The following is a 15,947-nucleotide window of genomic DNA, read 5'->3' on the forward strand; positions in this document are numbered from 1 at the left end:
TTCTATTCAACAGGCAAATTGGATTTCAAAGTACCTTTAGGAGTGTTGCAAGAAGGCCTAACAAGAAGATTAGTCTGTGGTATCAATACATAATGTATCTAATGAAATCTAACCACCTAAGGTTAAACTTGTTCATGATGTACAAAAATGCCCATGAAAATGAGGCAGTTCCCATTAAAAATATAATAACCCCAGCTTTTTTACTTCATCCAGAACACATATTACATAAATAGATCATATGTACAGCTGTAAGGTGAACATTTACCTGTTCATTATGGACCAGGTTGATTTGCTGGCAGGGTCATTTGAGTTTTTCAAAGCTGTATCAGGACTCATCTCACGACTTAAAACCTCACCTTGTATTCCTGAATATTAGAATATCTCTAATGCCACAGGAGTTTGAGAACCCCCCTCTACAGTGCAACACTTCTTTTTGTCTTGATTGTTAGAGCTGTAAATTTGAGTAAGCTAAAATGTTGAAGTTGGAGGTTTAGGTGTCCTGAAGTTCTCTTTGGTTTCTGTGTCATGCTCACCAGTTTGGACATTAACACTTCTAGCTTTGGATAGACAGGTACCTATAAATCTGTGCATGTGTCTGTGACTATAGTTCAACAGTGTGTTACTTTTCTATTGATATTCTTTCATAGAATTAGGGAAATATTGGTTTGGTCTGTCAGCTTTTTGCAGCCTTCACCCAGTGCACATCTGATGGGGCCAAGAGTAAAGGCTTCTGGAGATGCTGGGCAGTGATGTATCAGAGAGGGAAAAGTCACTGAATGGTGATGGCCAGCTCTAGCTTTTGGTGCTGGATTCAGATAGTGTAACCTGTATCTGCAGGCTTGGCTCAGAGTCAGCCTTCATTTCAGGTACCATTTCTTGTCTCTGGACAGTGATAGACCTCTGGGAACCTTCTCTTGCATCCTTATTTTTGGACTGTCAGAAATGCAATGGGATAATGGCAGGGTGTCATTAAACCTCTCAGCCTCTGGCTGTGTTTCAGAAGTAGTAAATTAAATGTATTAAAAACAATTCAGGCCATTGTGTCTTCCTGGTGAGCCATGATAACAGTCAGAGGCAGGAATCAGGCTTGTCTGGGTACAGAAGAACAGAAATGTTTGTGTTTCAGGGAGAGGTGAGATACAATACATATAGATTGAAGCTAAAGCATGCTAACAAGGCTAGCTGTAATGAGATTATATGTCTTGTAACCACTAACAATTATATCCCCATTACTGAAATATGCGTGGGGAATGCAGACAATGATAGTGCAATCACTGTGGGGCTGTGAACGCATTAGACACTGCACCCAGGAACCAGACACCTATTTGATATGTTGACATCTGTACTTGCACTCTCACACTGGCATACATCAGGAACACTACTTCTGAAATCAGCAGAGTGAGAGCAACTGAAAGCTGAGAGAAAAGCAGGCCCCTTGAGTTACTGCTGTTGTAGGAGGCAAGGCTGGGTGAAAGTGTTCTTTTGCTAACAGTGGAATCTTAGTCAAGCTTAATTTGCTTAAAATGTATAATCTTACTTCTCATGTGATGTATGTAAATCAGTATGTAAGCCCATATAGCCACTCAGCCTGAGACCAGTCTGGTCAGGAGGGTGCTGGGCCCCTCCCAAAGGTGCTGTGCAATGGGACCCAATATCTTCTGCTGCTTTCCCTCCCCTTGGCTGTCATTTGTGGTTTCTTATTTTACGCTTTTTAGGACCTGATGTATATTTTCACCTGTGGTTGTGAAGCTTATGGCATAACTAAGACACGGTGTGTGACCTGAGATGCAAATAACAACTGATGACTGCTCAACAGCAACATCTGTCCAGCCATGCAGATAAGTGAGGGCTTGTGCACACAGCTGTCTGGAGCCCAGTACCCTTGGCAGAGCTTTGGGTTATCAGATCAGAGCATGTGGTGATTTTTCTTTCATATATAAAGTGTTTGTAGTGGAGTGTGTTGTTCCCTGGGTTTGAAGCTTTCTGCAGGAACTCCCAATGGTGCTTTGTTGCATTCTCTTACCTTAAGTCAGCAGAGATGTTAAAAAAATTGTTCCAGAAGGTTCAGAAAGTAACTTGAAATGAAATTAAACCTCTCCTTGATATTCAAACGACTTTCTCAGCCTCAGTGACAGAGTAGTGACCCATCATGTTTGGATGTGAAGAATTGTTTTCTTAGACAATACTCCTGCAAGCCTGTAAGGTGTGACCAAACCTATTTGTGTGGTGTTGTTGCCATACAGGCAGTTGGGTGGTACATTGCTCCTGTGTTTCATTCTGCTGTGAGGAAAAAGTAATGTTTTTTTGCTGCAAGGACTTGTTTCCTGGAAAGCATTTCTGTCACCCTGAGAACAGAAACAGACAGCCCTTGTCAGCTTCACAACTGGCTCTTTCTAGTGCCTTTGGCAATCATCTTCAAGGGGGATATTAGAGAAAGCTTGGATACTTGTCTCAACGTTTTGAGGAGCTTATTTTTCTCATCAAAAACAGCTTATTTATATTTCATTTATCATTATGTATTTTAGACTATTATCCTTGAGTTGCCTCTTAACCAGGTGAACTCTGAGAAATCCTTGTTCACCTGGACTCCAGCCCCACGGGCGTCAGTTGTAGTGACCAGTGCTCACTCCCCAGCTTTGCCAAAGAACACTTGTTGTATGCTTGTGGTAATTCTCCTGCCTCAAAACTGTCCTCCTCTGAAACATCCCCAGGCAGTTTTCTCAGGCCTCCATCTTTGTGTAGCTGCATGGAGGAAATAAATGTGCTTCACCTGGAGGATAAGCAAGAAGAGTTGAGGCTGAATTCTTACATTTAAAAGCCAACAGTGCCAACATGGCATTCAGCAGGGTGTCTCTGAAATTATCCACTCTCCTCAAAGATGTGTTTTGATCTCTACCCGCTATTAAAAAAGTGTACATGAAGAGAACCTTCAAAAGGTGCTTTATTGCACTTCAGCTGTAAAACAAAGTGAGGTTTATTTCATGGGATAGTTGTTTACTCTTAAATTGCATCAGCAAAGCCTCAGTTCTATTTAAACTGAACACCAAGAGATTTGCTGTTGTCTCTCAGAAGATATGTACTCAGACCATCGACTCATCTCTCCCAGTGAAAGGTGTGCAAGAGAAGCCTCCAAGCCGTATGAAATTTCCAGTCCAGGCCCTGGTGTCACAAGCTTTTGACCAGATACAATCTTCTTTTTCAGACTCAATTGGATATCCCTGGGTGACAGCTTTTTCTTTACTCTTTTATTTCCACTCTCCTGGTTTTAGAAGGTGGTTTTCTCATCAATTTTCTCTTTTATCCCTCTAGGACCTGAGGCAGGGAGCAGTTTAGATGCAGTGATGATCTTAAATATGGAGCTGGAAAAGCAGGGTCGTGGTTTGGGTGCTGCACACAGTGGTTTGGTCTGACCTGGAGCTCAGCCTGCAGCATCCCTGTCCCTGTGGCCTCTCAGCAAGGCAGAAAACACCTATACTATGCCTATTGTGCCATAACTTATTCAGTTCAATCACATAGCCTCACAAGGAGGAGATGATTTTGCACAACACTATTTTTAATCAGCAGTCATTCTGCATATAGAGTGCCATGGTGCTTTGATCAAACTGCTTCTTTGGAACCAGGTGTTCAAAGGTCCTCATACAACCAGAGGGACAAGCAGATGGGTAGATGGGCAAGTGAAGTGCCTAGCTGCCATGGAAATGGATTGAAATTAGGAAAGCAATTCAAGCTGCAAAAAGTGTTACCACTTCAGGAAGCTAACTAAATGGTTCTCTGTCTTTCAATTCTCTACAGCTTCTTCCATCTTAGACATGCAGATACTCTAAGTTTTAATTTGTTACTACTTATCAGCTTAATGAAAGTTCTAAATTAACCTGAATTACCTTGCATTAGCTGCAGACTGAGTGTATGCATAGACACAGAAATCCAGCTGCTTTCTGAGAAGTTGCTCTTGCATAGTAACCTACTTGTGTGTCTGAACTCTTGGAAAATTTAGCCTTGAGGGCTGACTTTTCAAATGAACCTGGGAAAAAAAGCTCATTGTCAGGCAGGGAAACTAGGCATCTGTGTCCTGGTAAGAGTCTAGCTGGTCAGTCTGGAGAACAGTGCAGGACAAAAAAGGGTTTTTCTGTTTCTGCTGACTTCAAATAATAGAGAGTACACCCAGTGATGAGAACAACTGGCTGCACTTGGGCAATGCTTGTTTTATTAACTGGCTGGATGCAGTGTATGGAACACACGGAGCCCAGGTTGGGCTTTATCCACTTTACAGCTCCTGTCTGCTCTCCCTGATCTGGGGCTGAGGAGATGCTGCTGCTGTGGGATGCAGCTCTCTGGCTGCAGGATCTGTTTTGTATTCTGACCATCTCTCCCCTCTCCCTTTGGTGTTTGCTCTGTCTCTGGGCTCAGGCTGCTCAGTCCTGGAGAACAGGAGTCTGGAGCAGCAGCTGTGTGGTCTAAAGCATCTGTCTAGTCTTTTGCAGGTAGATTATGAAATCTGCTGGCAGAGATTTCTATTTCAAAGAATACTTTAAGATTACTCCAGGAGCTGGAATGTTTGAAAGAGCCTGAAGGTGCTGAAGGGCCATATTCAGGTGTAATTCAGTGGCAATCAAATCTCAGCCAAAAGTTCTAACTTCTGGCTTCTTTAATTGACACTTGGAATAGGATTTTCAGCTGTACAGGGAGATGAAGTTTCACTGAAAATCAATGGGAATTTTACACCTCTAATGACTGAAACTCTTTCGTAAATCTCATCTTTAGGACTCTGAATTACTGTCTCATTTTCAGAAGTATTTAGCAGCTTTGACTGGGTTTTACTGTTGTTAGCTACCACTTAGGCCTTTCTAAACCTCCTCTCTTAATGAAGATGAGAGTTGTAGAAGCTATGCTTAGAGCTCCTGGAGTTTTGGAGCCTCTCATTTGTGGAGTTTTGAATCAAGTGTTTAAAACACTTGCTGAAAAAGCATAGCACAGCTTTGTGTTATTTGTATTATTATGGTTTCAGTTTGCTATTTGATCTACAGGATCTAAATAAGTTGGCATGTTTGGTTCTCTTACCCAATGACTAATGAAGTATGAAGATTACAGATGTACTCAGACTGAGATCTTTGCATTGAGATCTGGAATTATCGTTTTGTTGTTTTATTACTTTCAAATTAGAATCATTAGAAAAAGTTTCAGTGTTTGTGCTTCTGATTGCTACCAACTGCTTGTATTTGCATCTCATGTTTTTTATGCAAATGCTTTCCCTCTTTTTGTAGAGCACTGCTCTGAGATGGTGATGTTGGCCTTCTGAGATATGTCTCCTTTGACTATACCCCCTTAACAGACTGCAATGCCTAAGAGAGAAAATGAGATTTAATATATCAGAACTAGTTCCAGTAGCTGAACTCAGTCTGAGGCTTGAAATGTCATACTAAAAATAACATTTGGGATTGCTACAGCTGTTTTCTTGTCTATAGTTTTAATTTGGGATTAACTCCATAAGGCTAACATTGGTATCTCTTTAGATCTCTTTCCTTTCAGGAATATCTTTCAATTGCTCCTTAGGTTTAGAAAGCATGTGGAAGCTGTAAATGAGGCTCTTCCCTCCAAAAAGTTGTGGAGATGAACGCAGCAAAATGGCAAACTTGTGGATAAATCAGTATTCCTGATTCTGTGATTTCATGACGATGAGATTATTCAGTGACACAACAAGCTGGTTCTTCTATATTGTCGGAAAAAAGGCTGCAAAATATTATGGTAGCTGAGAAATACAAGGGTATGTTACTGAGGAGAGGGTACAGGTGATACTGACTCCTAGCTGGTAAAAAGATGCCTGTGCAGGAGGTTCACACTGTCATCCAACACAGTCAAATGGGGAGGCACTGCTCAGCCACATTTCGTGGTGATGTATCGAGAAGGTATTGAAGTAGTACGTACAAACACTGTCTGGAAAAAACCTTCTTTTGCTACTCACTGGGAATACAGACCTCAGAGTTACTGAGTATGTGAGTAAAGAATGTGAATAGGACATGGAGCTTCATTTCTTGGAGATGAGTCAGAGCTGCAGAAACAGAGGGTGAGGTTGTGTTGTGTGAACAGCAGAGTCCCTGATTTCTAATGCTTGCTCATCTGAGGTGGGTTTTTTCCCCACCAGAATGAGAACTTGGGTGAGTTACACACCAGAATTAGCAATATTAGAGAGGACTTGGCAGTCAGAATTAGCAATATTAGAGAATCATAGAATGGTAGGGGTTGGAAGGGACCTTTAGAGATGATCTAGTCCAACCCCTCTGCAGGAGCAGGTTCACCCAGATCAGGTCGCATAGGAACGTGTCCAGAGAGGACTTTGCAGCCAGTTTTGTCTTGACTTATACGTGTAATTTTCAATATTGGTCAGATATTTGAGAAGCAAAGACCTGGCTCAATTAAGAACCATGTAAATGGTGGTATACACTAGTGAAAAAAAAACCTGTCATCTTCATATCTGTCATATTCTGTCATTAAATTAATATGCAATATAAATGTGTTTATACCTTAGTGTATCTTGTTAAACCATTTAAACTTAACAAGTGCTTGGCTGTTTCAAAACTTTAATTAGCATTTAACAAGAAAGCAACAGTATAGCCAATTAGAGATCTAAGCAATAACACACACTCACTTCCATTTTGCAGCAATTAATTGATAACTAGTTTACTGTGGGCTAATAATTAAATGAGAAAACATTCTGAGCAAATTGAAAGACCTGATGCAAATGAGTTCTGCAGTTATTCTCTTCAAATTCACTGACCACGTTATCTAATCTGTCGGGAACAGAGGAACCCTGAATTACACTAAATATATGCTCAGGCTGACTAACCAACTCTTAAAGCAACATTAGACACTTTCTGGAAGACTTAATTGCTTTCCTGAAGGAAAATCTTACAGCAGAGCTGAAGTGGGCTAGTGCTGTGCATCAGGATCACTGGTACACGGGATGGCCTTGCTAGTCTCATTTTAGTCTCATTTTATCTTGAAGCTCATCTCTTTATGATATTTTCCTCATCTGGATGAGCTGTAAGGTGAAATTGCCTGAGCTCTATTAAGCTTTAAATAGGCGCCATCCATTCCAACAAAACACTCCCCAAAAGGCAGTGTTTCTCAGTCCCACTGTTATCCCTGACTGTTGCTAACCTGCCATGCAGGGAATGAGCCCCGTCAGGTTCAATGACTTTTACCACATGGTGGAACTAAAGCAGTAAGATGATGCTGGTGTCCTTCAAAAGACTTTCCCCACCCCTCGTCCAGGGTTTTCATTTGTTTATCTCATCTAAATTAAGAGGCTCTGTTTCACTCACGTGAAATCAGTATATGAGACCTCAGCAGCTGAACAAACATTGCCCAAAATAGTAATTTGTGTTCAGATTTTAAGGAATTGTGTTTTCAGCCGCTAGTACAGATTAAGAGATTATGGAGAGTGTAAACTGTGTATGTTTCCTTGTTAAATACTTATATCCTTCTGCTTCTCATAGAAACACAGCCTTAGGGAAAGAAGGAGGTGAGAGATGCTGAGGACAAGCCATGGAAGTACCCATCAGAGTGATGCTGTGACTTCTCCTGTGAGTGAAGTTAACCTGACAACCTTGGGGTGAGCACCCCCTTTCTTGACTGCCTTATTCTCATACATCCCATCCATTATTTGTTTCGTGGGCTCTCTTGATTGCTATAACTTCTTTAGAGGTTTTTTGGTCAGTTCTAGGCAAGATGAGAGATGACATGCCACTTCTGTGTTTATTTAACAAGCAACACTTACTGTTATCCCCACTAAGAGTTTCTGAGTTGAAGCAGTCTCTCTGATATTCTCTGAGCTGAAAACAGATAATACTGGAAGCAATGTAGACTTTTTGGGGATATTTCATTTCAAAGAAATATGGTAGAACTACAGAAGAAGTATTGATTCACATTTATCACTGTTTCATAATACTTTTTTATTAAACTTTATTTAATCCTTGCTTTTCAACTCATTACTTTGTCTCTGGTTGTGACAGACTGTTATGATTTATTATGTCCTCTTTAATAGATATGCATTTTGACTTAGAGTGGTAGAGCCATATTAGTTCTTTCAATCTTTTCTATTGCCAATAGAAGATTACTTTGGGAAATACTTGCTTAAAAAAAGCTTCCTAAGGCTTATTTCCAGTTCAAAATAACTCCCGTGATGGGTTTTATAGCAACTTGACCCATTGTTTGGAGAAAAGGTTACTGCATGGGAGTTTGGATACTTGGAGATTTTAGAGTATTTTGTTTTGTCCTCCCCTGGAGTGCCATATGGCTTGGAATTGGGGGTTACACAGTTTTTATGCTTAGAAATAAGGGCAAAGCAGACCTTACATTTACACATTTTCACTCATTCCCACAGCTGTTGCAAACACAAATATTATCATACTGTACAAGCACAGCTATAATTTGAAACTATAAATAGTGCCTAATTTTACTGGTATTTACTACACAGGCATAAACAGAGCTAAAAGTAGATGGAAAATAAAGGAACGTTTATATCTCATGTAGATGTCAGTGCTAACCTGAATTTATTTTGATCTGATGAATTATTGCACATAATTTTTCATGAAACTATATATTTAACCAAAATGGTCTCTGATGTAGTAATGAGAAGAAAACTAATGACAAATACACATGCAGTTTGTTAAATAGCATTTTTGTCCAGTCACAAAAAGAGGTGCTGTTTATAATAAGTGAAACCAGCACAAATCTGACACAACTATCAAGGGTATTTCAGGTAAAAAAATCCTTTGTGCAGACTGGGAGCTCTGAGATTTGGCTAAATGGTTATTTGTCATGATGATCATGGAGCAAATTATTCAAGTAGTACAGCCCTTCTTATTCAGGGGCTTTTTGGGCATTTCTTGCATTGATTCACATGTTGCAACTGATTGATTTATCCAGAATGTCCCTTCAAAGCTGTGGAATGAATGGCTGTTAAGACCCTGTGATGTGCAATGCTGAATCCCCCAAGAAATGACCTGGATTTATTTATTGATGTGATAACACCTGAATATTTTTTCTCTTTTATTTTAAACTTGCTCATGTCTCCTCGTGGCATAGCTGAGATTTGTGACAGCCATAACATACAGTACTGTGTTTTCTAGATCAAAATACATCCTCCAAATTATTTCAGGGAGCAACTGGGACAATCTGTAGAGATGATGTCTGGAATGGTTTCTAATATTGGGTAACATCTTAGATGATGGAAATTTCCTCTGCTGTTAATAACTTATTCCCCTATTATCATCACTTATTTATTAAGGGCTGTTCAATTGCTTCAGTCATGCTCATCATCCAGTTTTACATCAGCAGTGTCAGTATGTTGGCAGTGTCCCCCATTACCTCGTTGTCAGCGTGACTGTCTGGAGTGCAGCCTTCCAGGGCAAAGACATCTAGAGGTTACTCTGCTACAAGTGAGCTCAAAATACCAGCTTTGATGCTAATAACTTCTAGCTGGTGTTGTTTCATAGGAGGTACGATTTGATCTGCTGCTGGAAAGTTGCAGTTGCTCTTGAAAACCCGGAAAGCTGTCAGATCCTCAGAATCCCACAGAACCACCTTTTGATCTGCTGAAGCTTTATCCACTTCTGTTTGAAACCCATGATAATAAGGCTTTGTAAAAGCTACCGTTAAGAAGAAAATATCAAAAGTATCCAGGAGTGTCAGCACTTGGTAACCTGAAGCCACTGATATAGAGCTTGTGACTAAGAGTAACTAAGTCCCAACTACTCCTGAGTGCAAGCAGGAAGCGGCTCCTGTCTTTTGTATGGAGTAGTCTTTTGCAGGAGTGTCTGCTCAAAGGAAGAGGTGATGTTTTGCTGGCAGACATGGAAATTCAGAAAAATCCTCTAGGTGAGCAAGATGAACACTAAGGTTTAAACCCAAAGAGCAGACTTTTTGGATTTTTGAACCTGCAGGAAGGCAGTAGCTGAAGGAAAGATGCCACGGAGACTCACACGTGTGATGTAACGACTTGCAGGCTGCCAGCTGAATCAGCTAGTTCACATCAAGGTAATATGAACAGAATCTGAATATCCTCAGAATGCTGGACACGTCTTCTGTGAGCTCTCTGCTTTACGTGTGGTGTTTGATCATCAGAACGTTTGCCTTTGAGCTGTGAGCTCAGTGAATTACAGAGCCCCACTGCCAGTGACCCAGACCTAGAAGGTGTTCATATTTATTTCATGTTCTTTAATTTTATTTTATGTTCTGATAGAGATCATAACTGTTTTAGTTGGTGCATTTTGTAGGTGTCAGATGATCAGCATGGCTTAAGACCCTTTTATGCCATGAGAATATCAACAGAAAAGCTTGCTTTGTTTGACAGAGAAAAGCTGTGTGTTCCGAACATTGAGTGTTATAATTGACACGTGTTCTAACCATATGGCCCTTTTTCACTCCTTAAGTTAACCAAATATAACCCAAATCCCCTTCATTGTGTGGAACAGTTTCCTACCTCCTTCCTTCTGTTCTACGCAATAGGACATGCAATAGCTAACGAACCTTTCCTCTGCTGCATCCTGTGATATTGAGCTCTTGCTGTATATACCCCAGCTCAAGCTCCTTCATCCTCTCCTCATCCTTCCTTGTCCTTTCCATCTCCTGAAGCTGCTGTTCTGAAGCATTAATGCAAGGCTGCCTTTGAGACTCAGCTTCAAGTGTTCCTCAGTGTTGGGGACGGCTCTATGGCTTCGAAGGTTTGTTTCTACCTCGTTGGTCACTTGCTTGTTTTATTTGACTGTTACAGTTTTGCTTCTCTACTCTGTTCCGACCCTGTGAAGACCAATCTGCAGTTATAAACTGAGAGCAGCAACATGCTACTTGATGCTTGCAGTCAATGTGTGTGCATGGTTTTCTTTTGATGAATCAGTAACTCAGATTCTTTCTTTGTACTAAATTTTTTGGACATTCTCTGAAAATATTGACTACCCTTCCTGTTTGTGAGGCTATGACTACAAAATGATTTCTTATTTAATTTCTCTGCATTCTCTTGGATCCTGACAAGACTGAAAGCCAACACCAAGATAAATCTTGCTACAGTAACGTTGACATTGAGTGCTACACACTGGGTATGAAGCTGCTTTGTACATTTGCATCTCATTTCTGTTTTCCAGCACTAACCATGTGTTTGATCAGTTTCTGCATTCCACTCTGTGTTGTTTCAATGGACATTCTTATACAAATGCTTTATAAATTTGTCACTTGAAACTGAAAGAACCAAACATTCTTGCTCCAGCCCCAGGAGAGCTCACCTGAAATCACTTGTTGTTCAGACTGCAGAGCTGCTCCTATTCTATACTGTGACCATCCTCTGTGGTCTTTTACCGCTTGTCAGGATTTCTTCCTCTTGTCTTCCAGCAGGGTGCATTGCAGCAGTGCTCTTTGAGTTTTTGTGAGCTGACACTGCTTTTCTTGTTTTGTTCTGTGCACACTTGTTAATGCTTTTTTGTTAATGGATTTCGTTGAGGGAAATGATCACAAAACACAAAGAACAAGTGGACTGTCCTCTCCATAGACATGCAAAGCACAATCTCTAGATGAGATGTGATTAACAAAAGCTTCTTCTGTCTCAAACAAAAAGACTCTTTCATGTCCCCTGTGGGATGTGTTTCTTGCAGCATATTACTGGGCTGTGCAAAGCTGAGTCTAAGGAGATGGTGTGGAACAGGGAAGGGCTTCCCTGTGCAGCTGCTGCTGGGGGGACAGGGGGACAGCAGGCAGTGTGAGGGGCTGTTGGACACAGCTCTGCATTCATTGGTGACACCAGTAGCAGTGCTGATGCCAGTTTGCAAATCAAACATCATTCCATATGTGGCTAGCTTCTGGTTAGATTCAGAAGTATTTTCTGCTATTCAGATCCCCACAACAAATTTGCTCAGTAACAAAAAGTGTTTGGCAGAACTTTGCAGTTTCCATGTAGATGGATCTCCAGGGGTGGATGCTCCCCTCTCCCTCCAGTTTCTGGTGCCCTTGCTCTTTTTCTTTCCAGTATTTAAGTAGTTTGATTTGGCTACACTGACTCACAGCTTAATGGGATTTTTAATGGGTTTATCTCAGTGTCTCACTCTGGCCAGTGTGTCTGCTCCCTTGGACGAACCGTGTCTCCCAAGCATGCAACCTCAATGGCAGGCCAAGGGCTGCTGGCATTGCAGGAAGCTGGAGGCAAACAAGAGCACAGCTGATTCATGCTCTGTGTGAAGCTTCTGCAAGGCAACACACCTCTTCTTTTGTTCTTTTTAGTTTGGATGTATTAGTTATGGAAAAAGAACCCATTTCTGGAGCCTTCTATATTACTTTTTCATTAGCTCTACTCAATACTCTGTCTTTGTAGTGTTCAAGACCTCATGAATTCAAAAAGCCACCCTCAAACACAAACCAAAAGTGTTTCTACCCAGAAGGATTTTTTTGTGCCTGTCTTGTGAGATCCCTGTGGCCATAGCTTCTGTTGCAAAGCTGGAATACTTACCTTGGACACTCTTACAAATCTCTTGTACTTATCCTTGGGCTTGGTTGTTCTCAGCTGTTGCAGAAGTGTGAGACCCCTGACTCTGACCTTGCTGAGGTGAAGACTTAAATGTGAAGCATTCAGTACTTGAGAGTAAAGCTGGGATTTGCTGGGGGGGGTGTTGAGGTGTCCCTCACAATCCCCCAACTGTCATCTGTGAGCATCCATCTGAACCAGCCTGACACCACAGTCCCTACCAGCAGTGCTGTACAAAACAGAAGCAAGAAACATTTCTTTCTGCTAGCAAATCTTTTGTTCAAATACCAGTTTTTGGCAGTTTTCTACAAGGAAACATGAGTGCAAAGGGATTATGTCGCTGTTCAAAAGGTCTCCATGTTACGTTAAAAAACCCCAGCCAAACAAAAAGCTGCAAACTCCATGTCTGTGGCACCTGGAGATTCTCACAAGGCTCCTGGTGAAGCCAAGGCTTTTATCCTACCTCTGCTGATGAGCATATCCAAGCAAACAGGAGCAACCTCTGCCATTGGACAGGCAGTGACTGTTCTGCTGGTGTCTGTCTCGCAGTGCAAGGGCAGCCCTGAGGAGCTGAGCCAAAGACCCTTTGTCTCTGTGAGCACTGGTTTCTGGAAGCTATGACAAAAGGGGCTCTACAAGGTTGTGCATCTGTCAAGCAACTCAAAGGTATTGTCTTTTCATAACCTCTCTGGCTTTTATTTCCTGGATCAGTTCTCAATAACTCTGCCTTAGATTAACGGTCTTCTGCTGCAGAAATGAAATGGTTTTCAGCCTCTGATTCTTTATTTCTTTATTTGCTCCTTCTGGTCTATTTTGTGCAAAAATTGAAGCACCTTCCAGAACATGTTTTGACAGAATGGAAAAGACCCTTTCTTTTTCCCTTTCCCAGTGGGAACAGGGGTGTCAAAATGGGTGAGATTCTTCCATTCTCAGACACCCTGTCCTCCTGGAAGAGAAGCTGGGCAGTCACTTTCTTGCCACACAGAAAATGAGGGTTTTGGTACTGCATTTTGAAACGTTAACAGGATGCATATGCCTATATGACATGAGAAAACAGTGTTGCAAAATCAGCTATAAAAGGCACATTCAGAAAAAAATGCTGATGGCTGTGGACTAGCACTTCTCAGTCTTGTTTTTACAGAAAATCAGTTGTCTGCTCCAATTGACTTCTCAGAATACACCATCTTGTGTATTGGATGGAGGGCCAAGGAAAGAGGAGGGAACTGAGCCTGTTGTGAGGACTGTCTTGAAATGAGGCTTTTCAGCTTCTTTTTAGGTCTCCGTGGCTGGGCTCTTCATGGATTATATTCTTCTGAGAGGTTTGCTGAGGTGGAAGTCATTTCTCACTGCATGAGAGTGAAATATTGCCCTGTTTTCAAGTGGGGTGACTGTTCTAAATATCTGCAAATGAACTAGATAAGGTGTGAATGTTGTACTCAGTTAAGCAGCAAGTCTTGCCTTTGCATTCTGTATGTGTGAAGGCATCTCACCCGGAGATTCATTGACTAAGCAAAATTACATGAGTTGTTTGAACTGTTTGAATTTGTTTCTCTTTGCAGTGACTGTGCACAGAATGCCAACACTGTAAACAAACACAGGACGCAATTAAGACGGGAGAGTTCTCCATTCTTAAGCAATTTAATCCTACAGGCTGGAAAGCCCTTGGTATAGAATAATCCAGGATAAAATATAGATTTTTATGGCCTGTAAATCAAAGATTCCTGACAATTCTATAATGGACTACTGTGCTCTTGGTGACAACCAGTTTGCAGTGGTAGTGATTTGGTATTGCCCCATCTTTGCTCCTGGCTGGATGTGGACTGCTCTCTATACAGATCCTTCACAACGTGGTGCTGCAGAGCAGGGGCAGCAGGCACAGTGCTTAGATAAACCCAACCTCCATGCTTAGACTAAAGCTGGAAGACATGGGGCCTTGAAATGGGGTAATTTCAACAAATAGTGGTGCAAAACTGTTAACAACAGTTGATTACCAGGAGGACTTTTTGCTTTGTAATATGAAGCAACTTCATTTTGTTCTTTCTGTGCTTCACTGCTGAATGTTTCAATAAACATATTTCCCCTTCAGAATGAAAAGGGTCGAGGTCAGATCTTCAGGGAGATGTCATGTTAATAAACTGTCTTTATAGGCTTGTACTTTTAAGGCTTTGCAAGAGAAGGTGTAGGTATTTTTGCCTTGATCTTATAAGCTGCTTTAATACCGCTTACAGAGGAATTATTTGTGTGCTGAAAATTATACATGTGCTTAAGTGCTCTACTAGACCAATGCCAGCAGGACCTTGACAAGGATAAGACTCTATTTTTCTAGCATCTTTGTGTTGTTTTTATTGCCTTCCAAAGGGATCCTGATGCAAATCTCTTGAATCTTCCCTAGCACATTAGCCTGAGTTTCTGAGAACATTTCTTGTTCAATTAAGAGCTTTATTTGAAGTGCATTGTTTTCATTCCAAAGGTGTAATGAATCCCAAGGAGTGGATTTTTAATGTAACTTTCAGGTTTCTTTTTTGCATCCCTGTGTCTGTGTATGTTACCTTTGTATTTTTACATGTGTGATTTACAAGCATGTGGTGCCAATGCTGTTCCTAGAATATGCTCACTCTTATCACTCTTTGCTGTCTTTCTGCATTTGCTATTTTTTCACTGTAAATGAGTCTGCATAAGAGCAACTTTGGCAATGCAAACACACGTCAGGCTCTGAAAATCCAACCTGAGTCCTCAACAACGCTGTTAAAGAGGATGACTGACGATGCTCTTCTGGAGCTGATTGCTGAACACCATGGCAGTCTTTAAAATGTAACCCATACTTATGCCTTGGTCTTTGCTGGCCTGTCTCACAGGGTCCTGCACTACATGTGTTGTATGGTGCTGCACAGTTTCCAGGTGCAACTACCAGTGTTGAGCAACAGCTCACAAGTGGCAGGAGGTACAGTGCAGGTTCTGACCTCTGTGGATGTTTGATTTGTCAGTGCAGTGTGGCTGTTGGCACACAGAGTAAAGGTGATGGATGGATCTTACCCAAAGATGCAATTTTGCATTTTGCCAAGGCAAAGCCTTCACCTGTGTGCAAGGGCACTTGTGGCTGCTTTAACAGGTGCTGACTGGGAATGGCAGGGTGTGCAGGTGGGGAGTAGGCAAGTTTTGCAACTGGTGTTTTACAGGCCAACTTTGGAAAGTCTGCTAAACAAGATCGTTTATCCTATCTACATTGTATTTCTATTTTGAACAGTTCATTTGAAGTGACGTCAGATATACATCAAGTAAATAGCTTTGGAGAACAAAACCGTCAGGCAACTATAAATTAAAGAGACTTATGTTGGAGTTTATGGTTTCTGCAACCTTAATACACCTCACAGCTCCAGCATAGCTTTGGGCTCACAGAAAGACAACAGCTGACAGGATTATATTTTATTTTAAGAAGTATGTA

Source organism: Colius striatus, chromosome 15 (genome assembly GCF_028858725.1).
Source record: "Colius striatus isolate bColStr4 chromosome 15, bColStr4.1.hap1, whole genome shotgun sequence".
Taxonomy (NCBI): Eukaryota; Metazoa; Chordata; class Aves; order Coliiformes; family Coliidae; genus Colius; species Colius striatus.